Source organism: Dendropsophus ebraccatus, chromosome 7, assembly GCF_027789765.1.
Source record: "Dendropsophus ebraccatus isolate aDenEbr1 chromosome 7, aDenEbr1.pat, whole genome shotgun sequence".
Taxonomy (NCBI): domain Eukaryota; kingdom Metazoa; phylum Chordata; class Amphibia; order Anura; family Hylidae; genus Dendropsophus; species Dendropsophus ebraccatus.
In genome coordinates, this window is record NC_091460.1 from 45549846 (window position 1) to 45577756 (window position 27911).

General features: G+C 38.9%; 1 protein-coding gene and 1 long non-coding RNA gene across 6 annotated transcripts in view; one reads left to right on the top strand and one right to left on the bottom strand.

The window, feature by feature from the left end:
• The window catches only part of LDB2 (LIM domain binding 2), a 263357-nt gene that overhangs the window by 165231 nt on the left and 70215 nt on the right, over positions 1–27911 (bottom strand). The gene's annotated exons all lie outside the window — the stretch shown is intronic.
• The window catches only part of LOC138797377 (uncharacterized), a 41905-nt gene continuing 28566 nt past the window's right edge, over positions 14573–27911 (top strand). The window contains exons 1-3 of the long non-coding RNA XR_011363924.1: positions 14573–14892; positions 17692–17883; positions 19257–19333. This is a non-coding gene — a long non-coding RNA (uncharacterized lncRNA). The remainder of the gene's footprint in view (positions 14893–17691; positions 17884–19256; positions 19334–27911) is intronic.

The window sequence follows — 27911 nt, forward strand, 5'->3', positions numbered from 1 at the left end:
AAAGAGTGAGTAACAGCTTTTTCTAGATGAGTGTGAATACATGTGGAGATGACAAACGCTCTATGTGGGTGGAGGAAGCAGGACTTCTAGGCTTTCTCTATGCTTTCAGGCAGCATTTACTCTATACAGCATCTTACAAAAATACTGAATCAAATTGTAGAAATGTATACATCACTGTTCCCAGAATCTACTCTTCTGTCCTATACTTCCCTCACATAGGAGACTTGACATAGCCTCTTTAAGAGGTTATCTTATTGCATGTACTGTATGGTCATATGCTAATTTGGCCTTATATTAGAATTGTTATGGTACTTATTTTTTTTCTTCTTCTTTCAAATGAACTGAAAGTTATATAAATTTGTAATTTACTTCTATTTAAGAATCTACAGTCTTCCGGTACTTATCAGTTGCTGTATGTACTGCAGGAAGTGGAATATTCTTTCCAGTCTGACACAGTGCTCTCTGCTGCCACCTCTGTTCATTTCAGGGACTGTCAGAGCAGTAGAAAATCCCTACAGAAGAATCACCTGCCCAGGACAGTTCCTGACATGGACAGAGGTGGAAGCAGAGAACACTGTGTCAGACTGGAAAGAATACACCACTTTCTGCAGGACATACAGAAGCTGATAAGTACTGGAAGATTGGAGATTTTTAAATAGAAGCAAATTACAAATCTATATAAGTTTCTGAAACCAGCTGATTTTAAAGAGAACCAATCACGGCCAAATGTTTTTTTTATTGCTCCGTTTAATAAGATTTCATTTTAATACATTTTTGTAAATATAATTAATCAATTTTTTTGCCGGGTTTTTAATATATTTGCATTTCCCTTCCCTTTACTTTTGAAAAGAGCCGGCGCGCGACAGGAAACTCCCGGCATGCCGAGCGGCGGGAAGTGCTCCCATGAGCCTTTGCCTGCCGCTCTGTAAATACACAGTGATCCAGCGCTATACAGTGCGAGATCGCTGTGTATAAATGTCCTAACTGACAGTTTAGTTTATCTCTGAAGATACAGACTGCCCTAATCCATCCTAGCGGCACAGTAAGGCCGGGCGCGGCCATCTTGATTATGTCCCTTGCGTTCCAATGTTGCGTTCCACCATCGGGCCGCAAGTGACGTCATCAAGATGGCGCCCGGCTTTACAGCACCGCTACAGAGGACTGGGTAAAGTATAAGATACAGACTGCAAAAGCAGTCTGTATCTTCAGGAATAGACTTTATGAAGATACAGACTGCATTTGCAGTCTGTATCTTATACTTTACCCAGTCCTCTGTAGCGGTGCTGTAAAGCCGGGCGCCATCTTGATGACGTCACTTGCGGTCCGACGGTGGAACGCACCATTGGAACGCAAGGGACATAATCAAGATGGCCGCGCCCGGCCTTACTGTGCCGCTAGGATGGATTAGGTAAATTAGAAAGATACAGACTAGACAGATACAGGTAAAGGCAGTCTGTATCTTCAGAGATAGACTTAGGGAGAGAGGAACTTTTACAACAGGGACAGTTAAATTTAGGTGATTGGTCCTCTTTAAAGAAAAATATTTTCATCAAAGTACCCCTTTTAACTGAGTGCTTCCCCCTGCTCACCTAGTATCTCAGCACCCAGATCCAGACTGATCATAACTTTTTAAATCTATATGAATAAAAAATTATATTTACTAACAATGTATTACAAATAGAATGGGTCTGTTAGCTAAAGGAATTATCCAAAAATAGGGGACAATAATGAAAGACATCTTTTATTCCTGGAAGCTGTCCTGATTTGTCATTAGCATAGTCTATTATTATTCATGCAAGTCTAAAGCATGTAGTTACAAACTATATCTATGTGTTATTAAACCAATTAAAAATGTAAATAAAATATAATGGCTATATAAGAAAAAATATATATTCGGTTCTATATGTTTTGAGAGGCAACCAGAGTTCTGGCTGGGCCTCAGCGTCGCAATGACGCTGATCCCAGCTCAGCAATAGATTGCTGTGGCCTGCAGCAGGCCAAAGCAATCTATCATCGATCTAACCGATCTTTGCTGTGTATATACACAGCATTGCTCTCCATGAGAGATCAGTGCTGTGTATATACAAGTCCCCCAGGGGGACTTCTAGTTCATGTGAAAAAAAAAGTAAAAATGTTTTTTATTAATAAAAACCCCCGTCCCCTAATAAAAGTCCAAATCACCCCCCTTTTCCCATTTTATAAATATAAATAAATAAATAAACAAATAAATAAACATATTTGGTATCGCCCGAACTATTAATTAATCACATTCTTGATCTTGCACAGTAAACGGCGCAAGCGCAAAAACATTCCAAAGTGCAAAATTGTGCATTTTTGATCGCATCAAATCCAGAAAAATGTTATAAAAGGCGATCAAAAAGTCGCATATGAAGGTACCGATAAAAAGAACACATAATGGCCCAAAAAATGACACCTGACACAGCCCCATAGATAAAAGCGCTATAAGCCTGGGAATGGAGCGATTTTAAGGAACGTATATTTGTTAACAATGGTTTGAATTTTTTACCTGTCATCAGATAAAAGAAAAGTTATACATGTTACATATCTTTGCAATCGTAACGACTTGAGAAACATATATAACAAGTCAGTTTTTCCCCAGGGTGAACAGTGTAAACACGAAACTCCCTGAAATGAAAACAAATTCCTTTTTTTTTCAATTTGACAGCGCAAATGATTTTTTTCCGGTTTCGCAGCATATTTTATGGTAAAATAAAGTCTGTCATTGCAAAGTACAATTGGTGTCGCAAAAAATAAGGACTCATTCGGGTCTCTAGGTAAAAAAAGTGCAAGTGCTATGGCCTTTTAAACATAAAGTGGAAAAAGCAAAAGCGCAAAAATGAAAATTGGCATTGACCTTAAGGGGTTAACAAGTTTGCCCTTCCCAGTATTGTAGCCACTATTATTTGGGCTCTTGTTAATATTCTATTAATATTCAATTAGCGAATCTTAACGAGTTTGACCAAAAATTAGCAAATCTTGAGAAACTAATTTCTGGCTGCTTCGCTTATCTCTCATTATAACCCATATACTTGTCACCAAGACAATGCTATCTAATCTATCACCATCATGTTATAGAGCAAGAAGAGCTGAGCAGATTAATATATATCTTTGTGGGAAAAGATTCAGTATAACTTGTAACTTGTTGATAAGGAGTCCAGGGGGCAGTGTCACTCAATGGACTGGACTCCTTAGCATGGAAACATCAGAGATTTTAATCAATAAATTACAAGTTATACTGAATCTATTCCCTTAAATATATATATCAATCCGCTCAGCACCTCCTGCTCTATAACATAATGCTGATAGCTTAGGTAGCATTTTCATGGTGACGGGTTCCCTTTAATGTCAATGAATAATATACTTGATATCCTACATTGTCATGAAATTTTAAAATCCGGAGCCTTCTACACTAATCCTATTAATCTCCATGTCACCGCATGTCATAAAGGGACTCATCTTTTTCTAGTAAAAGTACAGGACCTGTGTTTTTCATTAAAACAAGCAGATGAGGAAATCGCTTACGTAGCACCTTAAGACGTCTTCTTGATACTTTTAAGCACGTGAGTCCATGCCTTGAGTTCCCAAGCACCTTCAGCCTGTCTGATTTCCTGGGAATTCCTGATGAACTAATATTGATTTTCACATATCATTCTTGTCAAAGGGATTTATTGACGTGTCATGTTCTGTAGAAGTCTCGGCAAGGTGGCTTGAAAGGAATTATTAGGAATCCACACTCCTGAATACAAGGTGGTAAATAACTAACAGCAGCTAGTGACATTGATCCTCGCGGAATGGTCAATGAAATCTTTAGCCTACTAATTGTCAACATTGACAAACAGTTCATGATCTAAATGAACAGCTGGAAGTAATTTCAGAATGGAAATGTTCCAAGTAGGTTTAGAAAGCGAGCTTTGTGAAGCTGTTACTTTTTATTGTTAGGAACTGTGCCTCACAGCATGACTGGCGCATTGCCTAGACAGAGACTTTATACCACAGCGAGCGGCTTAATTTGCTTCTCTCGACAACACTTTAATGACGAGTCAAGGTAAATAAAGGTAACTGAATTACCGAGGTCATGTCAATTCAACAACAGCTTACAATGTGATGCATCATAATCCCTTATTTACTTCAGTCACCATTTAAATTAGTTCCGTGGTATATCCGAAAAGACATGCCGCGTACGGGAGTCAGTGTCACGGCAGAAAGCTGATTACATCTATTAGTTATCCGGACTGGATCACACAGCGATCGTGTGTCAGCAATAAATCATCCATCCCTGTTATTGTGCTTCCAGGATTATAATTAAACAGCGGAGAAATATTCTTGTCGTCTGAGAGTAATTTATAAGAATGGAGAGACTTTCTCTTTAAGGGTTAAAGGGGCTGTGCAATCATAGATAACCTCTTCCAAAAAGAGGCTGATCATTCTGTCAAGCAGCTAATTTTGTTCGGAGAATCCAGCGACTGCAAGGGCTATGGATTTCATTCGGATGAAAAAAAAATAAGGAAAGTTTTCATTCTAGCTCGTAGATGAGGGTCCTATGCAGAGTAAACCACCTTGGTTAATGTTTAATAGGACAGACCCTTTAAAGCGACTCTGAACCCACAATCTCCGCCCTCCCCCCGCCCCCCAAACCGCTTGTAACGTCTGATAGCTGCATTTAATCCAAGATTTGTCCTGGGGTCTGTTGATGCAGTTATTGTCCAAAAAAATCAACTTTTAAACTTGCAGCCCCTTGTCAAACTGACGTGGCTTAGAATATCTGTGCCCTAGTCCTGCGACGCCCCTCTGTCCCTCCTCCCCACCCTATTCATCATTAGGAATGCCCCTGGGCAGGCTTTTTTCTAATCATCACTTGTCTGAAGCCCAGAACATGTGACTTAATGATACAGCACATGTGCAGTTTTCAGACAAGTGATGATTAGGAGAAATCCTTCCAGGAGCATTCCTAATGATGAGAGGGCTGGGAGGAGGGACGGAGAGGCTATGCAAGCCTAGGGCACAGACACTCTAGGCCATGCCAATTTGACACAGGGCTGCAAGTTTTAAAATTATTTTTTAGGATTAAAAGCAGCTATCTGACGGTGCAAGCTTTAGCTTTTGCTCTCCAGGCATGATGTGGATTGTAGTTTTGCAACAGCTGAAGGACCAAAGGATCCCCATCCCTGCTTTAAGACAGATGTAGTTGGTGGCAGCTACAGTGTTGCCACCCTACATATGTCCCAACGTTTGACTGGAGTCCCAGCTTCTCTACACATTTTCCAAGGCCCCATGGAAACAGGAGCAGGAAGTTGATCCTGTAATATATAGTATATACAGTGTGCTACAGAGAAGCAAGACATAAAATGTATGACTTGCTGCTTAAGCATGTAGTGTTAGTGGGTGATGCATAAAGCATTGCTGCTCACACTCTGTTGTGTTTCTGCATAGTCTGACTGTATCAGACAGACACAGAGTGCGTGGACCGGCAAGTCTACTGACAGTAAGCTAGTGATGCATAGAGCATTGCTGGCTTACTGTACAGTACAGGAGGAGGGACTCTTTTTGCTTGATGAGAGTTTATACTTCTCTAAGTAGTTTGGGTGGCACTCTATGCCAGGAGTGTAGGTCACCACTGAAACAACTGTATAAGTGACCACAAAAACTCCTTTCTTGTTTCCATATTTTATCCACATTAGAAACTCTTTAATTTGAGCTTAAAGCATCCCTATTTTTCTAACCAGCACACCCCCTTTATTACTTTAGAAGAGAGAGAGAGATACATAGTTGTTTTCATATACTGGCCACAGCATGTTCTTTCTTTGGATGTGCTGTAGTCGTGTTCTACCCACTGAAGTATTTAGCTGATTTCCATATGTATATCGGTATATGGAGTTGAGCTAACCCCTTACACATATTGATGAAGTCAGTGCACCTATAAATATAGATGAAATAGTTTCACATTTTTGTCTGTAGGAATATTTCAATGCATAATTCTGCATACTTTTATACTATGAATGTACTTTTATGGTCCTTAACTTGTGAAGACCTGTAGCAGGGTGCCAATTCTGAAATTTCCTAGAAGGTTATTTTCAGAGATCTGAAGACTCCCTATAAAGCGGAAAACCCCTTGTAAGGTAAAAATATTCATATTTGAAATTTTCTATAGGCAAGTCAAGCCGAGTTAAAAAAAAATATAGGAAGACATTTAGACTCAGCACAGTAGTAAGGATCAGGGGTTGCATTCAGTATCAGCCCTTATGGATCCTATAGACAGCTCTTCTGGTTACCAGGTATTGAAGAATGTATTGAAGAATAGAATCTGAATGTCTGCTATCCTCTCTCCATCCCTTATCTGCATGTCCTGCCAGTAGTCTGTATTCTTTATAGTCCTATAGTTTCTTTCTACATTTGTTTGTATGTATCCAGGCACATTATTCATCCCCCATCAAGTTACTCTAACTGTAAAGCAGAACTGAATTCTGATTCTCTGTGTAGAGATCCAACAAAAAGTAGGAACACTTTAAAAAAGTAGGAAGAATATTCCATGGAACTGGATTGACATTTTTACATTCTATTTAGCATTTAGAATTAGGTTCTCAGTAATCCAGCCTTCCACTTCTCCCAGATGGGATGACCCCGCCAGGCTCTGCCTGCCATAGAAGAGACTGTGCCAACTTCAAATATTTATCAGTGCAGTCTCTAGAGGCAGCATCACACTGCTGCTTCCCATGGGCATGCTTTCCCTTGAGTCCTTCTTCAATAACATACAATTTGGATTTCTATTAGGATGTGGCTTCTAGATCATTTTATCTGCTATACAAGCACTGTCAGTCAGTGTCAGGCTGGAGTTCCTCAGACTAACCAAAAGAATGAGTTCTGAATTTCCGGAGATCTCTAAAAATTGCAGCTGCAACTACTACCCCTACACAGCTGCATATCTCCTGCACCACGAATCATGTTTCTTACTGTAGCACTACTACTACTACTACTACTACTACTACTACTACTACTACTACTACTACTACACAGCAACACATCTCTTGTCCTGCCATGTTCTATTATGTACAGCTTCTGCTAATGATACTACTGGCATCTCCAGTGTTGTCTATCATGTTCTTCTGCTGTCTGGAACCCTAATCTACAAGGTGGTCCATAAGTAGGTGGACAGTATGTGTAATAGGGTTATGGATAGGGAAGATTTATTAAACATGGTGTAAAGGGAAACTGGCTCAGTTGCCCCTAGCAACCAACCAGATTCCACTTTGTATTCCTCACAGACTTTTTGGAAAATGAAAGGTGGAATCTGGTTGCGACTGAGCCAGTTTAACTTTACACCATGTTTGATAAATCTCCCCCATCCATATCCCTATTACACATACTGTCCACCTACTTTTGGGTCACCCTGTATATGGGATGAATGTGAAAAAACTAATATCAATAAGACCTCAGAGTTGCATACACAACTTCCAAAGCCAGTCAGTGCATTTCCGATTGAGACTGAATCAGATCTAATATGATAGTTAATTCTAAGAAATCAGACCTGAAACAATTCCGTCAGTTTTGCTCATCTCCAGTTGTTGTTATCATTTCTCACCAATAGTACATTAATTTAAGATCAATAAGATCTAATAGCCTATTTGTGAAACAACGCACAAGAAATAGATGCTAATGGCAAGTAATACGTCTCAAGGCTATGTTCACACAACATTTTTTTCAGCTCCGTTTAAAATGACGTCCGTTATTTTGAGTCTAAAATAACGGACGTTTTTCGAAGCCTGGCATCCCCTGGCAAGACGGGTGTTTGCACATTATTCTAGTTTGGGGTTACTAATTGGCCTTTGGTTGTGGCTTAATTGAAAAATCCATTGAATTTAATAGTAAAAACGGAGAAAGAACAGTGACAATAGAAGAACTGTGTGTGAACAACTAATAAAAAACGTCCGCTATTTGCAAAAAACGTCCGAAAATAATGTTCATGTTCATTATTTTGACGTCCACGGCAAAAATGTCCATTTTTTAATGCATTGTGTGGATAGGACGTCCGTCTTCCCATTGACTTCAATGCAATTGCATTGAAGTCAGTTAAATTGCTGCAAAAACTGACATTTTTTTAAATAGCGAAATTGGACGTTTTTTCTCCATTTTTGACGTTGTGTGAATATAGCCCAAAGGTCAAACCGAAGACTCTCTTTGAATTTCACTTTGGGACCAATTCTTGTATCGGAAGCCTAGACCCAATTTTTTGTAGACATTTCATATGATATCGGCCCTGGATACTTACAAACACAATACATCATCCTTGGACTACTTGATCCATCATATTGGAAAAATCTGAAAACCAACCAATTTTTAGCATGGTATGTTTAGCCTGTTCTGCTTCTTGCCTTCTAGTTCTCTAGTCCCTCATTTATCTGGGTTTTTCAAGGCTGTGAAAGTGCATCCAGAGTGCAACATACGAGGCTCGGCAGTTTTGTGTCTTGCTGGAATCTAATTACATCATTAAGCATTCACAATATGTAGAACTTGAAAGTTTTACATCTTGCAATCTGGATGCAGTCCCCAGTGTGCGCATAATGTAATACAAGTTCTGAGATATGGTACATGGTAAGGAGAGGAAAACAAACCGCACGGTAAAGTAAAAAAAATCAGCTCTAAAAAAATTAAAAGTGCCCAACGAAAGGTCACAGACGACCATTGATAAAAACTCTCACTAGTCTTACCAAGCAGCCTGGAATCAATCCTTGGCTAAGTGACTGGGTTACTTTTTATAACCCAGATGCTGCTTCTTGTCAATATTACACACATAGGTTCACCCGCAGTTTGCTGTTTTTCACTTCTGTGTCTGAAGGGTCCTCTAGCATCCAGCATCCTAATGTTCTTCTAGTCTCTTAACACTGAGAAATGAATTAACCTTACTAAAGGAGTGGATGACATATGATGCTAAGTCTTATGTGTGTGCCGCTATATAGTGTCTTTTTAAGGGAACATTGGCTGTGCTTCAGTATAGAGAACCTTCATAATGCATTTAATGGAACAGGCCTGGATTTTTGTGTTTTCACAAAGATTCCACATAAATTCACTTGAGAAAACTTCTGTGAGCTCAGAGAATTCTCATGGACACTCGGAAGTATTATCTAAGTTCTTGCCAGGCAAAATTTCCATTTTAATGCTATATAAAAAATATTTATGATCAAGGCTATGTTCACACACACTGTTTTTGCTCAGTATCTGGATTGGAAACATACAAAGGTTATGTTCACACACTGTTAAAAATGTTGAAAATGGCGGTTGTTTTAAAATAACAGTAATTATTGGTCATTAAATGGCGGCCATCCACTCAATTTCAACAATGCGTGAACATAGCCTTTCTGTGTTTTCAATGCACTCCTGGTTTTGGTTGCAAAATACTGACCAAAATACGGAGCAAAAATACTGTGTGGGAACATAGCCTAAATATGATCTAGCCTCTCCCTTTTCTGGCCTGGAAGATAATAACCAATCATGTTGAACATGGTGGCAATGTAGAGCCAGTTCTTCTTTATTCAGAGAAGAGCTACTTTACATACATGTTTTCCCATGGAACATTGCATCAATTATTAAACTTTATATGCCAGTTTGGTGGTCTCCTCATGGAGGCACACTATCGCCTCAGTACTCTATAAGTAACCCCATAACCCCATAACAAAGTGAACTATTAAAGAAAAAGTACAGGTTCCCCAATACAATAAAGAACCCTATACGTAATAGTGGCAGAGGCAATCCAACTCCTATAGTCTGGCTACAGGATAGAGATGCCTGTGCTCAAAACCCTTACAAGGTTTACAACCTGTATTCACTTAAAAGGTGTTGGAGAAACCAATGGGAGACCCCTTCCCATATCTTTCCCTCGAACCTTGTCGAACCTTCTGCATTTGATTCCTGATGCCTTCCTGGGCCGTGGGGAAGGAGGAAGGCGGCACCCGGGCTGTCTCCTCCTTCCCCACGGACCGGGAAGGTATCAGGAATCAAATGCGGAAGGTTCGACAAGATTCGAGTTCTATAGAACCTAAGATTTTCCGATGTTCGATCATCTCTAATCTGGACCTAATCTGTAAGTGTATACATAACCATATTCATTAGTTAATGTAAACTGTATATTACACTTCTAATTTGCACAAATAATGTATGTGGTATTACCCATTACAGTTTCCAAAAAGAAGGGCCCTAATGCATCTGGAGAACAATGCAAAATCTGTAACAATCCCCCCTTCCCCCCATATTCCATTCACTATATATAATGCTAGTTATGAGACAGCAGGGCCCCATAAACCTTAGGGTCCTATTACACGGAGCAATTTTTAACGATTAACGACTAACGTTAAGTGATCACAAACGAGATTATCGTTAACCTGAAATCGTTCACCATATTACACAGAACGATGGTCGTTAGTTACGATCGTTACTATGATAGTTTATTCCTTCTGATCCCAGCAAAACAATGGACAATGTGCAACTTCACTGAATGATTAGTGAAAAAACGTGGAACTTGAGCGAACGAATGTGGAATTACAGTGAAGGATTAGCGAACTATTAACGATAATCTTACGTTCAGATCTAAATTAACTATCAGTGACATACGAATGATTTTTTGATCGTTGCCTGCAATTACACAGAACGATTATCGTTTAAATTCGAAACATAGAACGATAAACCCTAAGAACCCTAAAGACATAACGTTATTGAAGGTGTATGGCCAGCTAGACACCAGGGCCCAGATGTCATTACCAATTCTGCACCCATACGGCTCCGGAAAAAAAAAAAAAAACTTCTACAATATAATATTTATCACATCTATGAATGGACATTTACTATTTCTCCCATAATCGGGGTAAATACTGGCATTGCACATAAAAAAAGCAGGTTACATCAGTACATGATCAATGATGGGAAGTAAGTATGTTGTCATATACTGTAGGTTATTTGTGGTCACTGAGGGAAGAGGAAGGAAATGGTAGGCAGCGCATTACAGGGGGTTGAGGCAGGTAACGTGAGTGATTTGTGATTTATGGTGGTGGCCCATCAATGATTAGCATCCTCTAGTCATCCATGTTCAGAAGAAAAAACTGGTTATGTGCACGCTGAAGCGTGTTAATATTACAAAATAACTATCAGGAGAATTTCCCGCTAGATGTTTAGGAATAGATCTCTTGTTAACTGAGGCGATAAAAGAGATTGAAAGGTAGTCAGGCTGTCAAGCTGAAGTGGGTTTTAACTTGTGACAGAATAAAACATGTAGTGGTCACTCTCTGCTGTATTGTCGGAGCGAGTCACTTTCCATCAATAATCACAACAAGCTCCGTCCGGGAAATTGAAAAGCATCACATTTCTGATTAAGGGAACTGACTGCATAGATGGATGCACCCGCCAAAGTCTGCCTCAAGGAAATGCAAAGCAAAGTTGAAGTTAGGGGCAAAGATTACTGCCTTAAAGGGGTTATTCAGCATGAGACAGACATAGTTGCTTTTTCTACAGAAACAGTGCCACTCTTGTTCTCAGTTTGCAGGTGGTAGTGCAGCTCAGTTCCAGTAAAGTAAATGGAGCCTAGTATACCAGGACAGTTGCTGACTGTTTAGGAAGAAAGCCACTATGTATGTCTAATCCTGCATAATCCCTTTAACCTTTACCAAATCCTGAACTCTGCTTCAGAGGCACACTATGATATTAAAGTGAAATAAAAGTTAGAGACAAGTACAATGAACTGTAGCTATACCCCCTTCTAGCTCTGTGCAGTTTTAGAAATAGAGCTGGAGAGTATATCATTCACTGAAAGGGCAAAGATGAAGTACTCGACACGGCCAGTGGTGGCAGCTTAGAGCACTCTGTCGAGAAGAGAAAAGGTAACCAAAAATTCGTACAGCAACCCTAATGTAGGAGAACAGTCCAAATTTTCTAATAAAGATAATATAAAAAGTTATAGAACTTTTGGCCCCCTTTTACTTAATAAAAAAAAGTAAACATAATAATAATAATAATAATTATATATATAAAAATTTATATATATATATATATATATATATATATATATATATATATGCCAAAAAGTTCTATAACTTGCTATATTATCTTTATTACTAGGCTGGTTGAAAAGAAATCTGATATATACATATATTTGTGTGTGTGGTCAAGAAGAGTATTGACATGACAAGTATTGTGTACCATATACCTGCAGCACTAGGCTGGCAGGCAAACCATGAAAGATAAAGGTATAGAAACAACTAGGAAGTAGGATGCACAGGGGTAGTGTCTATACTATGTTTCTGGTCACTCCCTGTGTATTCATTGCACATTGTGATGGCAGGCAGTGTGAGACATGAAGTTGCCTCATAGACACCCACAGCGGTACAGTGTAATAGCTGACCATCATTTTGGATGTAACCCATTGTTGGATCATTTTCCGCACCTCACCAGTCCCTGGCACGAGGACAACTTAGAATTATTCCAGCCACTCTGTAGAAAATGAAAATTATTTGTTGAGCTGTAAAAGGCCTATGTTATTGTAAGAGGGGAGCCCCCTTACATGTGAACCTATTAGGCCTCACCAGAGAAGAGTCCCTCTCCTGTAATCAGTGATGATTATATCAGACAGGCTCCAATATGCTTCCTATCAAATCCTGCCAGATAAACAAATATGAGGATCATCTGCAAACACACGGAGCGGAGGTGTGTTTACAAAGATCTGCGCTCCCATTCTTGTGTTCTTGTAATGAGACTCTCTTGATCCCTATGTGCTCCGCACTTACCTTGTGTGTACACAGCTAGCAGCAGTTTCAATTTATCACATCTGCAGTCTGCGCCATGCTTGTGTCACACAACTTCCAGCTCCAGAATTCTTAAGAACTCTATCCAATAATCCAGCCAATACTCTGCATCGTAGCTAACCCTGTGTTCACACACATTGCAGATTAACTGGTTTCAGAAAGTTTTATACATATTTGTAATTTAATTTAATGTAATTTAAAAATCTTAAATCTTCCCATACTTATCACATGCTGTATGTCCTGCAGGAAATGTTGTTTTCTTTTCAGTCTGACACAGTGCTCTTTGCTGCCACCTCTGTCCGAGACAGGAACTGTCCAGAGCAGCAGCAAATTCATATAGAAAACCTTTCCTACTCTGGACAGTTCCTGTCTCGAACAGAGGTGGCAGCAGAGAGCACTGTGTCAGGCTGAAAAGAAAACGACATTTCATGCAGGACATACAGCAGCTGATAAGTATGGGAAGACTGGAGATTTTTTAAATAGAATTACATTACAAATCTATATAACTTTATGAAACCAGTTGATTTGAAAGAAAAACATTTTAGCTGTATAACCCCTTTAAATTAGACTTCTGTTTGTCACCAGGCCTTAAAGACAGTCCAACTTAAAAGATGTTTTCTGGCACTGATCATTGGAGTGCCCATAGTTAGGACTTTCACTGCTGCTTTGCTGTTGCTCCAGTATATACACAATGAACAGGGCCAAAAGGAGCAAATGCAGTAATCTAACTCGGTCAAGATGCAACGAATAGAGCCATCTGCTTCCAAGTCATGGAAAACCCCTTTAAAATAAAAATGTGCTAAAAATCTGAGGGTAGCCTTGGATTACATGAGTTGAATCAATATATTCTTCTTCAACCATATTTTATATAAAATTTCTATTCTTTCTATTGGTTGACTGTTCAGTGAACTCCTATGGGCTCGCCCATCATCTCGCAGTCAGGTCTAAATTTGGAATGAAAATTTTGGGAGTTTTTCTAGATACAATGCAGATTCTTGCCATGGTGAGTAGAATAGTCATATCAGGCAAAAATCCGAATAGCACAAGTATCGTACACGCTGAGATGGCATGTTGGCATAAAAAGAACCTAATCATACCATACCAGATCCTGCGGGCAAAAGGAGCCACAGCTTACCTGACAAAAATAATAGAGTCTATAAGATTACACAAAAGGGGCGACACTCCATCTTATCTATACATCACAAGTGCTGGTATATTGGGTGTCATACAGGGATAACACACTGCTGTCATCTGTCCCTGCATTATCCTTCTGTCATAATAGACAAATGGCAAGTGCAAATATCCATGTAACCTCTGCTGTATTTCATGGTCAATAATCCTGTCCAAAGAAGATGAACTCATATGAACATGACGTCTGTACTACATATAGGACAGTATAAAATACAAGGGAAGGTCAAGGCAGAAGGACACTAGTTGAATGAAGTTCGTGCTTCGTGCTGTTACTTGTATCCTTTGAACCTATTTGTTTCCAAGATGGCATTGAATGTGTTTACAACTATACGGTATAACTGTATATAGCTAGGTTTTATAAGCCAAAGTCATGACATTAAAACACCAAAGTTTAAATTTAGGGCATAAAAAGTTGGGAGATTTATCAAACATGGTGTAAAGTAGAATGGTCTCAGTTGCCCCTAGCAACCAATCAGATTCCACCTTTCATTCCTCACAGACTCTTTGGAAAATGAAAGGTGGAATCTGATTGGTTGCTAGGGGCAACTGAGACAGTTTCACTTTACACCACGTTTGATAAATCTCCCCCATAGTGTTCAATGCACGGTGAATTTTAGGGAAAGCTTATTTATGAAAGAAACAAGTGCCATACCTGTGTATTTATGATGCATGCAACACATGAAATTGCTCTTTTAAAAGCGGTGACACAAATGAGGAACTGAAGCGGGAATGTTTAATTCACTTCTATTTAATCTAAGCTCTTTATCTTATAGCTAAGAAAAGGGTAAGAAGTTCTGAAATGACTCACCGCAAAGACTGAAGATATGCAAGGATGCTAAACGTTAAAAAGACGAGCAATGAATCATTCAAGAAATCAGCAAATGCCATCACCCGGTCATTGGTATTGTAATATTTTTCTTGTGTAGTCTGGTTAGTTGGCTGGAACTAAAATTACAAACTTTTTAAAACCTCTTTTAGCGTAGTCTCGGCAGGATTTAGTGCCCCCTATAGGTGGATACCTTGTCAATATACAACAGTTTAAAGCCATGTTCCCACAATGTCTTTTAAGGTGAAAAAACGGCCGTTGTTTTATAATGGCCTCCATAAATAAAAACTATGATCATTATAATCATTATGAAAAAAGAAATGCCGTTTTTTTTCATCCAAAAATGACGTTGTGGGAACATACCCTAAAGAGGTTTCCAACATTAGGTTATCAATAGCCAAAGACATCATTATTTCCCTCTGTCCTTTTCTGATCCACAGAGTTGACTAATTTCTCCTCCCTTCATAGACTGGGCTCACTCATAGTATTTTAGTCAGTATTCTGATCAGTATTTTTTTTTTTTTACCAAAACCGGGGTGGACTATGTTCCCACTGCATCTTTTGTTGGCCATTTGAGGCCAATTAAAGGGGTTATCCAGCGCTACAAAAACATGGCCACTTTTGCCCCACTCTTGTCTCCAGGTCAGGTGTGGTTTGCAATTAAGCTCCATTTACTTCAATGGAACTAAGTTACAACCCCCCCCCCCCAAAAAAAAAAAAAATGTATGTATTTCTATTATTTATTTATTTATTTTTAGGGTACCATGGGTACCATGTCACAGAGATACTTTTTAAACTCTTAGCACTACTCATCAAAAAGGAGTCTGCATCATAATATAACATGGCTGGGAAAAGATTAGTTATAGGCTATGTTCACACTAAGTTTAAAAAAAAAAAAAAATGAAAAAAGGCATTTTTTTTTCTTTTTAAAATTGACGATTTCTAACTGAACCAATGTAATACATTGAAGTCAATGGAAAGACGGACGCCCAATGCACACAGTGCATTGTTGTTAGCATGGACATCAAAATAATGATCATGACAATTATTTGCGGACGCCTTTGTAAATAGCGGACATTATTTTTTAGTTGTACACACAAAGTTTTTCTTTTTTCCCTGTCCTTTCCCCATCTATACTATTAAATTCAGTGGACCTTTCAATTAAAGACACACCAACACACCCAAAGGGCAATCAGTCCATCTAAACCTAGAATAATGTACCAACAGACATTATTGTAATAATAGGCGTCTAAAATGCAAAATGACGGACGTCATTTTAAAAAATAATAAATGGAAAGGAAAAAATATGGCTATGTGAACATAGCCATAGGAGGCCCTATTTAAAAGGATGCTATAGTATGACACAGTCAACATTGATTGGTGCGAGATTATGAATTGACAACATGGAGAATGGTAACACCCAAATTTAAAGAGGTATTCCCCCCAAAAAGTCACAGGATAGGGGAAAAAGTAGGAAGTCGCGGGGGGGGGGGGGGGGGATTGAAGGGGGGGGGGGTGTTCCAAACCCTGCACCCCCCTCGATCTCTGTATCAGGCCCTGCCGGATCTGTAATAAATAGAGCCACGAGTAAGGCACACGACCCACGGTTCTATTCATTCCTATGGAGCGACAAAAAAAGACGAGTACACCAGAAGAGAATTTTTCCTGGAATATCCCTTTCAATTTATTCATACATTTCCAGGAGAAACAACAGAGGAATGGTGCAATGCAGTTATAAGATAAAGAAGCTCCAGTATTTTCCGCAACAGACATGGTGGGATAGCTGGCAGGTGCTCTTTAAGATAGGATTGTTGGTGTCTGGGAATCTTCATTTCCCTGCCTATTAAATGCTCTACATTCAGAAACAATGTTCATTTACACAGCTTTATATTAAACCAAAATAACTGCAGCCCACGGGGAATGATTACAATCCAGCAGCTGTAAATTTTGTGTGTTTTTCAATAAGTTATTACATAAGGTTTATTTAATATGATTAAGATTCATGGGCATCATTTCGGAGATAAATTATGCTCTGCAGTAAAAGATGAGCAGTGATACCGCTGCTGCGTAGAGTTCAGCCTCTTTTATTGAACCAGGCATAAAAGCAGTTCAGCGGCAGGGCTCGGCGTAATGAATGTGCAGCCTGGGTGTATAATTAATGTATGCAGCACTGCTGCACAAAGACCATTCTGCACAAACAACACATTACCTAAAATGCAACGTAAGTAAATATTATGGAGCAGTGGGTAGCAAGCGTTTCCCATTGCTGCGTGCTGTGGCCATGGAGGATAAAGGTTACTCTAAATTTATCATATTTAACTGAGTCCGGCAAGTATTTTATATATATTTGTTGATATATATATATATATATATATATATATATATTTTTTTTTTTATGAAACTGACATCTGAGTTATTCACTATGACTTATGTCTTATAAAAGGATTCCAGAAGCAAGAAATATCTTTTGTATAATTCTATATTGTTAAATGGGTTGTCCAGTGCCTTTTTTTATTTTTTGTTATTCAAATAGTGGCCAGGCTGAGATAAAAATGTAGAAGATCAGCCCTCACCCTAACTTTGTAATCTTACCACTTCATTGCCTTTCCAATGTTGCCCAATCCCACTACTTACATGACACCCTAACAAAAGGAAGTGCTTGCTTTGCCAATCACTGGCTGTAGTCATGACCCACCTCACACAGTGATTGGCTAAGTGGGTACTTCCTTGTATCGAAGGGAGACCTGGAAATAGTGAGTAATGAGGACCAGATGTCAGGGATCAGTCTTTTGTACCTTTTTTAACCTAGCCACAGTTTTTTTTTTTTTAAATGTTGGACAACCCTAATAACCAGTTTAATTTTTTATTTTCCAGAAACCAGGAACAGGGATTCCAGGCAAAAGCCAGGTTTTGCAAGGGCTGATCATGATGTTATTTAAAGGAAATGCAGCCATATTGCTTGAACTTTCTGCACAGCATTTAGGGATATCCTTTACACCAGGAATATAGACCTAAGAAATAACACACTGGAGTTGACCCATTGATTTATATGGGAGAGTCTTTCAGGTATGTTATGTGCACAGTTCATTGTGTAGGGAGCGAGAAAAGGTGAACTGTTACCATTGCCTATTGAGTGTAGTCTGATCTTGTTTTGACTGCATACCCTGCTCTTGAATCTTGCACATGCCACACTAAAGAATGCCACACTACATGAACAGCATGGCAGTAATAATAACTACTCCTCCCTTCAAAGTGGATACATTTTGTTTTACTGATGTGTAGCATTTTTATTTTATGTAGCGTGCACTGTACAACAGGTCCTGTTGAATACCAGAGAGAACAGGTCGCAAAAAGTAACACTAGAATATGTTCTTAGCATAGAAGAATTTACGTGGTGATGTACAGTGTAGAACTCCGTTTGAGTGCATTAGTGGGAGTTTTTTGTGTGTGTGCCTGAATATGCAAAAGAATATTTTGGTGATCCTTAAAACACTAAACTCAAGTGTTAAAGTGCTACAAAAACAGCATTGTGGCTCTAGCTGACAGGTGTCACTCACGGCCCTCCAGCTGTTGCAAGTACAATTCCTATCACCCATGGATAGCTAAAGCTTCAACTAACCAGGCATAATGGGAGTTGTAGCCAAAGCAGGAGGGCAGCAGTTTAATAGCCTAAGGCCATGTTTACACATGATGTTTTTGTTGTGTTTTTTAATTAGTTTTTGCTGCTATTCATCCACGTATTTCACAAATGTGGTAAAATAGTGGAAAAAGTTGTGACAGAACTGTGGAAAAACAAAACAAAAATACTATTACACTTTTAATCCCACCTGGACTAATCACAATGATATAAAATCTCCCAGCTCCAACCCAGACTTTGTCCAGTATACCTCAAAAACATCAACACCTAGAATAGCATAGTATTTATAACTAGTTCCCAATATAATATAGTTCCCAGTATACTATAGCTAGTTCCCAATAAAAACACTTTCTTTATTATAAAAAGTACACAAAAAGACAGTAAAAGTTGTGTATTTTTTTTTATAATAAAGAAAGTGTTTTTATTGGGAACTAGCCTCATTGTTTTTCTTGTATAAAACCAAAAATACTATGTGTAAACACAGCCTTGAGGTGGTCTTTCATAAGCTATTTTGTCAACAGGTGCTTCTTATAAGCACCTGTAGAAAAGGTGCTTATAAGCACCATAGAGTAGAAAAAGCAGTTGGCACCCACCCTTAGTAGCTGCGAACATTTCTTTATTTCATATTCTCAAAGTTCACGTCTGCCCTTACCACCCTCCCTTGCACACGTGAAGATATGAAATATCTAGCTAGTAATTTTGAGTGTCAACTGCTTTTTCTACTGTATAAAGTATGGACATTCTCTGTTGGTGCAATCCTCCTGGCTGTTGTACATCTGTTTCTGTTTTTTTTTTATCACAGGCTGAGGTCTAGAACTCAGGTGTTCCGCAAGTGAGCTTATCGCTTAGTCTTCCCATCGATTTAAGCTACAAGTCCAGGTACCCCCCATAAAAATGTTTTGTAACCCAGAATGGCCCAATGGACCATTGCCCATATAAGAGCACCCTGAGTGTAGCATAAGTCTAAAGCATTTGTGCTTTAATAGCTCTATGAATAAAACTTATAACTTTTATCAACGTTCCATTTCTGCCAAAAGAGATTTACATCCTAAAATCTATGCCCATTTTTCAATTACTTTTTTATTTTTAAATAATGTTAAAAAAAAATTAGGCAACTTTGTATATAATCTTTATTTAAAAATATCCAACTGGTCTACACAGGAGCTGTATAGAAAAAACTAAAATGTTATCAATTAAAGTTTTTGCAATTTTTTTATTTTTAAATGTATTGAAATAATTAAAGTTGATTGTATAGAATTAACATATGTCGAAAATCCTTCCCTTTAGAAATGTGGTGGTTCTCCTTTAAGAACATAGAATTTTTTTACAATATTTTATTCTCCCATCTACTCTTTTTCTTGAAACTCTTAGATTGCTCAAAAAAAAAAAAGTTAATCTCATAAATATCCAACACGGTTCTAATTTTCTATTGCGTGTTTACTTTTCAATGTTACACTCTCGAAATGAAGAAATCGTTTAGTGGAAAATACATCTGCTGAAATCTAAACCACAATTTTCATTTCAAGAGAATAAGGAATGTGGACGGCGGCGAGGACCACACTGAACTTATGATATTTTAAAATAACAGGAAAAATAAAATACCAGATGATTCATTCACCTTTACGAAATGCTAGAGGGCTCAATTGTCATCTCATTTTTTTTTTCCAGAAAAATGTAAATATAGAAAGCTTTATTATGTTAATATGAATATTCAGAAGGAACGAAGGGAGCTGATTTGTTATTCAAGGTACACTGGCAATTACATGATTCTGAATATCTATTGCCTCCCTGGAGTCCAACTAAATTAAAAAAGTAGCTGTTTCTGAGGGAAAGTTCTAGCCTTGTATGTTCTCCTTACTGGTAACTAAATTATTGGGGGAAAAAAAAAAAGTTATTTGCGTACATGGATTGTGGACTGTGATTGGAAACTGACAACATTTTCTTCAATTTCTGGTCACGTTATAAGCAAGTCATGTATGTAAGAGTGTACTGTATACATATGGATTGACTTCACACAGATGATGTGTTCTGTATTATGGATCTTTCGATGGTCCATGTGCCACCATATGGTAGCTTGGTGAATTACTATATTTTTCTCTTGCAGCTGCCATCTCTGTAAGCTGGTATGAAATATTTTTCCCACAGATTCTCACAGAAACTGTGAGCAAAAAATCTCTGGGTAAAATCCTAGGGACAAGCACTGTTGCCAGATACAGTATAGTTACCATACATATATAGTAGGCATGAAACCTTAGCTAAAATGCACCTTGAAACAATTCACAGATACGGATGAGTACAAAACTCTTAACTTAGTGATGTGGTAGGTTCCTCCTATTTCCAGCTTCCTTCCCTCCCTTTTTCCTCTTCCTTCCTTCCTTCTCTTCTTCTGCTGCTTTCTTTTCTTGGATTATTCATTGGCTGGGCGCTAGCCCATTCTGGGATATTTTATCAATGCATCATGGCTGTGTATGCCCTCCCTATATGCCACATGTTACGTTTATTATGTTTTGGTCCGTGCCCCTTGGGCGCTTGTTGTATGTTTTCTTTCTTATTTGAAAATTTGAATTCAGAATTTAAAAAAAAAAAAAAAAAAAGCACCATGAAAAAAAATACATATATTTATATGATTTCCAGTATATATATGAGTATTTACATGGACCAATTAGCCATAAAGTAAAAAAAAATGAAATAAAATACGGTGAATATAACTGACCATCTTGTGATAATGCCACCGTCAAAAGGTGAGATATATTAGTCAGCAGTTCTTGAAAATGTGTTGGGAAAAAAAATAGACAATTGTAAGATTCTATAGGTTACATTGTGATGGCTTGATGATGGGGTCAGAATATTTTTAAACAGTTTTTCCGTTGTTCCTGGTAGGCAGCGGTTAGTATCTACCAAAATGCGCCAAGGAAGTGAAAGTGGTGGACTGGAGCCAAGGTCTTTTAGCAGGATAATGTTTGGGCCACAGTGCACAAAGTTTTCTGGAATGGTTTAAGAAAGATGACAAAGAGTTCAAGGCATTGACTTGGCCTATCAGGTCTTTATTAAAGGGGTTATCCAGAATTTCAAAAAACACTTTTTTCTAGAGACAGCACTACTTTTTTCTCCAATTCAGGTGTGGTTTTCAATTAAGCGCCATTCATTTCAATGGAACAGAGTTGTGGAGCGTTTACACAGACAGATTTATCTGACAGATTTTGGAAGCCAAAGCCAGGAATGGATCTGAAAAGAGAATAAATCTCAGTCTTTCCTTTATGACCTGTTCTCTGTTTATAGTCTATTCCTGGTTTTGGCTTCAAAAATCTGTCAGATAAATCTGCCTATGTAAACGCACCATTGTAAAGCTGGAGACAAGAGTGGTGTTGTCTGGAAGAAAGTGGCCATGTTTTTCTAACGCTGGATAACCCCTTCAGTCTTCTTGTAGAGTTCATGCACTAATAAGAGTTGGTGGAGCTGTTTTATCATGAGTCGGAATTATATAATATTACCCAGTTTAAAGTGTCGCTGTCTTTCAAAAAGTTTGTTACGAAGTTCGTTAAAACCGCAACGGCGTCGCAAAACTGTATTGTTTTCACAGAATGGAAGAGGATATAAGGAATTATTACTCCTATAATCCCTTTTATCCTGTTATTATGTGAATATCAAGGTGTGTGACATCACTACAGGAACAGGAAGTGCCTGAGCGTCCATGCTCTTTCTCATTGTATGTCTAGACTGCAGAGAGAGATGAGGGAAAGCACATAGATAGATAGACAAAAAAGTAGATAGCTACAGGGAGGTAGAGAGGGGGAGAGAGAGATAGGCAGAGATAGGAAGTAAAAAACTTGTGATATCCAGGCAGAGATAGGGAGATAAAAAAAAAAAAGACAGAGAAAAGTGAGAAGAGTCAGAACCAGCTACCGTTCTGTGACTGAGAGGAGACGCTAGTTGTTGCTGCTGTGGTGGGTGGTGTCAACCCCCGTATAGCTGCAACCAAAAAACTTCATAAAAAAAAAATGCCAAAAAACTAAAAAAAAAAAAAAAAAAGTTTGTTTGTTTGTGATACCCTGTACATTGCTGCTTTCTTGGGTGCTGTCAACCCCGTATAGCTGCAACCCACAAAGTTGTTAAAAAAAAACCCTAAAAAACTAAAAAAAAAGGTTGTTTGTTTGTTCGTTTGTGCTAACCTGTACATTGCTGCTTTGTTGGGTCCTGTCAACCCTGTATAGCTGCAACCCACAAAGTTGTTAAAAAAAACCTAAAAAAGTTAAAAAAAAAAAAAAAAAAGGTTTGTTCGTTTGTGATAATCTGTACATTGCTGCTTTGCTGGGTGCTGTCAACCCCATATAGCTGGCTGCAACCACAAAAGTTCTTTAAAAAGTTCATAAAAAAAAAAGTTTAAAAAAAGTACAAAAAAAAAAAAAGTGTTTTGTGATACCTGTACATTGCTACTTTGCTGGGTGCCGCCAACCCACAAGATTGTCACTGAAAGTTTGTGCCTTGCGGCCAGTAGCTTCTTTCATTTTACCCCAACAAAAGAACCATGTCCAAGCGTCCTACATCCAGCACTTCACAGGCAGAGACTGCAAGAGGCGGTGAGGCTAGGAGAAGTGGCAGCGCCAGGCCCGGTGGCAGCCGGGGCAACAGGCGTGGCAGCAGGGTGCAGCTACCCCAGACACCCAGTGCTTCTGTAAGAACCACACAGCCAGCGGTTCTAGATTGGCTTACCCAATCCTCCACTTCCACCGCCCAAAGCTCCCAAACGAGGTCGGCTGGATCATCCGACTCAACTTGTCTCTTCTCAACAATACTGGCCTGAGAGGCGAGCAATCTACTGCTGCCTCCTCCTGTTCCTCGACTTGTCTCTTCTCAACAATACTGGCCTGAGAGGCGAGCAATCAACTGCTGCCGCATCCTCCTTGTAAACTTTTTTTTTCAATATTTTTTGTCACTATTTTGGCACTTTTATTCACTATATTTTATTAATATTATTCCTATTATTATTATTATTTTTATTTTTTTTCTCATTATTTTTGCACTTTTTTTCCCCCCACTTTTTTCATTCTAATATCAACTGCAACCAAACGAAACTATACCCTATCACACTCCCACTATTGTAGCTGCAATTATTCAGCCGTTAGAGCAAGGTTCGTTTTCGGTTCGGTTCGGACCAATCTGAACTTCACGAAAGTTCGCCGGATCGAACTGAACCGAACTTTTGAAAAGTTCACTCATCCCTAGTTATAACTTTCAAAATCTATTCCACCAACAGATCTGATGACAGATTATCTGCCAAAGATTTGAAGCCAACCCCAAGAGTGGATTTGAAAACAGCAGAAATCCAGTCTTTCCTTTATGACCTGTTCTCTGATTATAGTCTGTTCTTGGGTTTGGTTTCAAATCTTTGGCAGATAATCTGTTGTCAGATCTGTTGGTGGAATAGGGCCTTAAATCAACAGTAGATGTGATATAGCTTTGTTCAGCTTTGTTTTACAGCATGATAACCACAAAAAATTATTAGTGTATATGGCAAACTTGCTTTATATCACATCTACTGTAGATTTAGATTTTGAAAGTTAAAATGACAGTGACACTTTAATAGATGTTGCTGTAGATTATTATGGATTATTATGGATTTTCAGTGCAGAATGTGCCACATCTATATGTGGTCCATGTTTCACTCCTCTCTGTAGTTCTGGCAGTCTATTATAATACTGGGAAGATCTGAATGTTTTTTTTTCTTCTCTTCTTCGATAAGGTAGCATCTCTATGTTTTTGAGGAGAGCTCTATCAACCAAGCCTGGCAGACAGGGAGAAGCTACCAACACCACCCTGATAACTCGTGGCTCAGGCAGTATGAAAGCTTCCCTTTAAAGTGTCATTGTCACTTTGCAAAATTTTTGACATGTCATAGAGACATTTCAAAAATTTTGATCAGTCCTGGTCTAAGTGTGCACACCCGTACCAATTGGGAGATAGAGCCAGGAGAGGATGCGCTACAGTCACATGACCAGTCGGACTGATTAGTCCGACTGATCACAAGACTCAGAGCTGGGAGAGAACGCGCTGCAACACATCTTCTCCCGGCTCTATCTTTCTATCGGTACGAGTCTGAACACTCAGACCAGGACCGATCAAAACTTTTGACATGTCTTTATGGCATGTCAAAAGTTTTGTAAAGTGCCAGTGACACTTTAAATGGAACTGACCTGCAGTGTCAAATTTAATGGTTCATAACAAATTCTTCTACTCCTGCTAACCTACTATTAACATGTTGTATTTAATCATCCTATCCTGAAGCTCCTTAGGCCTAAATAGTAGTTGGATCCTGCAATACCAGAGACAGTCTATAGAAAAAGATGGCGTTGTCTCTATACATAATCGGAACCTAGAAGGTGTGATCATTGAATGAAGCCGAACAGATGGCTGCAGATGATGCCTCAACAATCATTTCATAAAGCTCATTAAGAAGCCAGAGAATGTATACCCTGGTGTGAACGCTGCTGTAAACAAATTAGCTTATAGATTAGTAGGCCAAAAGTGAGTGAAAATCGGGAACCGGAGGTATAATACACGGCCTCTGCTGATAGGATCTGATGAGATCAGCGGCGAGCGTTGCCGAGTTTCTTTAAAGCAGCACTCCAGGAAAAGGAATTTTTAATCCCCATCAGTAACATGATATAGTTACACAGCCGCACAGATCCTGGGGATGCTTTACTTCCACAATATGTCGTCCCGCTACCCACCCACGTGACTGAATCCCACAGTGACTCCACAAAGTCACTTTCTGTATATATCTCTACAATATGAGACTCACATTGCATAGAAGAGTTGGGTTTCAGTCCACTTAGCATTCATTATGGGATTCAGACACGTGGACGAGTAGCAGGCCTGGTATGGCAACGTATTGTGGATATAAAGTCGTGTGATAAGAGAAGGATCAGCGCAGCTGTTTGACTATATGATGTAGCTGGCAGGTAGTATTTCTTTTTCTCCTGAGGTGCTGATTTAAAGAGACTTTGCAATGTGATTCAGTCTCATGGACAAGTAGCTGTTTTACAAAATTTTTTTTATTTTTTTTATTTTGTACATTTATTTAATAAAGATATATATATTTGTAATCTAACGTTATTAAAGGAAAATATATATTTTTATTTTTACATTTTTGCGCTTTGCTGCCACCAATGGCTGTGCTAGGAACTGCAGGGTGGCAGGGTTAGTGATCCCTGATGACCACTGTAATTGATGTTGTGTCAGCAGTGCTGCAGCCTGTATCAGAGAACAGTGATGATATGATACACACCAGTGAATGTGTCTGACTTTTCTACATTTTGGTGCTTTGGAAGAGACTGGTAGTTTTCCGTACATTCATCTGACAGCTATCACGTGTTCAGAGGAACCTTAGAGGTCCCCATACACTTTATACTTCTGTCAGTTGAACCTGCTATGTGGAGAGATAAGCCGCCATTGGAGCAGTGTGGCTGTGGCTTACGCCTCGCGCCCTCTTAGAGAACTGTGCTAAACGTCTAAAGGACTGTGCTAAAGGACTGGAACTGACGGGCGAAAAATTGTTTGGCCAATAGCTATTTAAGGTGTAGGCCCAGCTTCAAGGAGAACTCCAGGTAGGGAAACTTTTTTTTTTTTTTTTTACAACTGCTGGAGAGGTGGTGGGTAAAAAATAACAATGCTCTTACCTCCCTGGCTCCAGCACTGGAAGCGACCAGGGACTGGGAGACTAGAGTGACGGTATGCAGGCACCAGTGCAGGAGCCAGGGAGGTGAGTGCACATCCTTTTTTTTCGACCGTCCTCTCCTGGGCAGTTTTGAAAAATGTGTCGCTGCCCGGAGTTCTTTTTTAAGAGTAACGGTCACCATTTATAATATTTTTAACCTACAATGGTTGCTCAGAGACTAATTAATTTTCTGACTTTATGGTCTATGGTACCATTTCTATTTCAAATGTTACTAAGTTTTGGATAAAAGTATTGTTATGTTTTAAAGGGGTACTCCGGCAATTTTTTTTTTTTTAATTTCAAATCAACTGGTTTCAGAAAGGTATATAGATTTGTAATTTACTTCTATTTATAAATCTCAAGTCTTCCAGTTCTTATCAGCCCCTGTGTGTCCTGCAAGAAGTGGTGTATTTTTTCAGTCTGACACAGTGGTCTCTGCTGCCACCTCTGTCCAAGACAGGAACTGTCCAAAGAAGCAAAGGTTTCCTATTGGGATTTGCTACTACTCTGGACAGTTCCTACTCTACTTTGCTACTACTCTGGACAGTGGCAACAGAGAGCACTGTGTCAGACTGAAAAGAAAATATTTCCTGCAGGACATACAGCAGCTGGTAGGTGCTGGAGAAGTTGAAATTCTTAAATAGAAGTGAATTACAAATCTACTTTTGAAACAATTTTTTTTTATCATAGTAATGTAAGTAGGCTAGAGCTGCAGTACTAGACTAAACCCACTGAGTCAAGCATTGGTCTTCTATAACTTCCAGTGGTCAACTGGTATCAGCAGGGGAATCCATGTCTAGGCATACACTCCTCTGCAGCATCAGGTGAATGGAACTGTCCTCCCCTTATTACACATATGGGTTCCAGGGCAGAGGACCTGTATTATATCTATATATGAATGTGTAACAGGGGTGTCATCTGAAGCTTTCAACTTTTAAAGGGGAACTCCAGGTAGAGGTAAAAAAAAGATGCAGCCAAGCCTCTTGAGAGATCACGTCCTGCCCCCTGTCTGCATCATCAGCCTGTGCTCAGCAAACACACACAATGTGAGACAGGGGCATGGAATATATGTCTCCTAAGGTGGGAGAGCAGAGGGAGCAGGAGACAATGTGAATTGGCACAGAGGCCATTTTTTTTTCACTTCCTGAATGCAATCAGCTACCAGTGTGGCATAACCATACTGGTATGGTAATACATTATATAGACACATCTATATAACTTTTGATATACTTTTAATAGAAAAAAAGTTTTCCCTATCTGGAGTTCCCCTTTAAGTAAACTTTAAATGTATAAAGTAGAAATAAATCAATTGTCAGACATCAAGCAACCCTTTCTAATGTACTACCTGGCCACCACTGCTTTAAAGCTGTCTACTTCATATGAAAACCATAAAGCCATCAATAACACTCAGTCCTGTTTTAAAAAGGCATTAAAAGGCATAAAAAGAAGAAAAAAAATCCTTAAATACTTCCGTAAATAATATATCAACAATCTAATAGATGTGCAGATATAATAATTACTGGCTGCTCCTGGAGATGAAGGCCTTATATCTGGGAGACATCGTTCTACCTATTGTTAGGAAGAAATCTCAACTTAATCTGGAAATTAAATATTCACCCCGCCACCGATTTCCCCACCAAATCCATTCTGGCCATTGGTGGATGACTGTAATAGAAATGACCCGCAGGTCTTTCTCATTATTGTATTCTGTCTCGGCTATGTCCCCATGCTGTACTATGCTTT